Source organism: Tigriopus californicus, chromosome 8 (assembly GCF_007210705.1).
Source record: "Tigriopus californicus strain San Diego chromosome 8, Tcal_SD_v2.1, whole genome shotgun sequence".
Classification (NCBI taxonomy): domain Eukaryota; kingdom Metazoa; phylum Arthropoda; class Copepoda; order Harpacticoida; family Harpacticidae; genus Tigriopus; species Tigriopus californicus.
This window is the reverse complement of record NC_081447.1, coordinates 5,595,039-5,596,078: the sequence shown is the minus strand read 5'-3', so window position 1 is coordinate 5,596,078 and position 1,040 is coordinate 5,595,039.

Here is a 1,040-nt window from a genome sequence, read left to right as displayed (position 1 = left end):
GGAATGAGTAGACGAACCGTAGTGAATGGGTTGAAGCTTTTTCCAACCGACCATGGCACTTGTGACAGCGATTGAGTGGGCTGATCGAGTTGGGTACATCGCAAGGCAACATCTTTGCACGAAAGTTTACCCTTGACCTCATTATTTTGGGCACGGACGCACACCTGGTAGTTCCTTCCTGTCTCAAGATTATTGAAAGTATGAGACAATGAATTTGTGGTTAAGTTTGCATGGTACTCCATATCCGTTTCATTTACTTTTGTCCAATGATATCCATACTTTTGGGTTTGAATCAAGATATGGAACTGATCTTGCCCCAAGTAAGGACACATCGGGTGGATACTAACACGAACGTAGTCATCGCCTGCAGACAAGACAAAGCTCGGTTCGGCTTGATTTAGAACGAGATCATTTTGGAACTCCAAGGCTCCGGGACGATCTCCAAAGCCCAAATCATTTTGGGCCCACACCTGGATCAGATATTTGGTTCCCATTGACAAATTGTTGAATGGAACATACATTTTTCTTGAGGTGAATGCTGAATTCAAATCATAGAAATGTTGATATTCGCACTTGGTTTTCCCACAATTCTGATCCAGAATGGCGCACTTCGAAAATACTTGAACGCCGTACGATTTGATCTTCATCGAACGATAGTTTGGTGGGGGAATTATATAAAACCCCACTATATTTTGTGACCAATTTTTGTATGGTTGAATGCTCGGCGGTTCAAATGGAGCACTTTCAGGAATTGTAATGGCCCGACAAAACTTCTTTCTTGTGTAGTATTGCTTGGCAAGAGCACATACTGTGTATTTGGTCCCGGGAAGAAGCTCTCCCTCCATCAAGAACACAATTTTTAGTTGGCTGGCCAATTCGTCGGCGGTGAAGATTTTATGAGGAAGGTTCGTCGCTTCGATCTCAAAGTCAAGATCAAATGAGCCGGATTGTCTGGCACAAGTCAAATTGGTGACCGCCACCTCGACAGATCGATTGGCCAATGCCTTAATCACAATATCATCCAACTTAAGACCGATGGT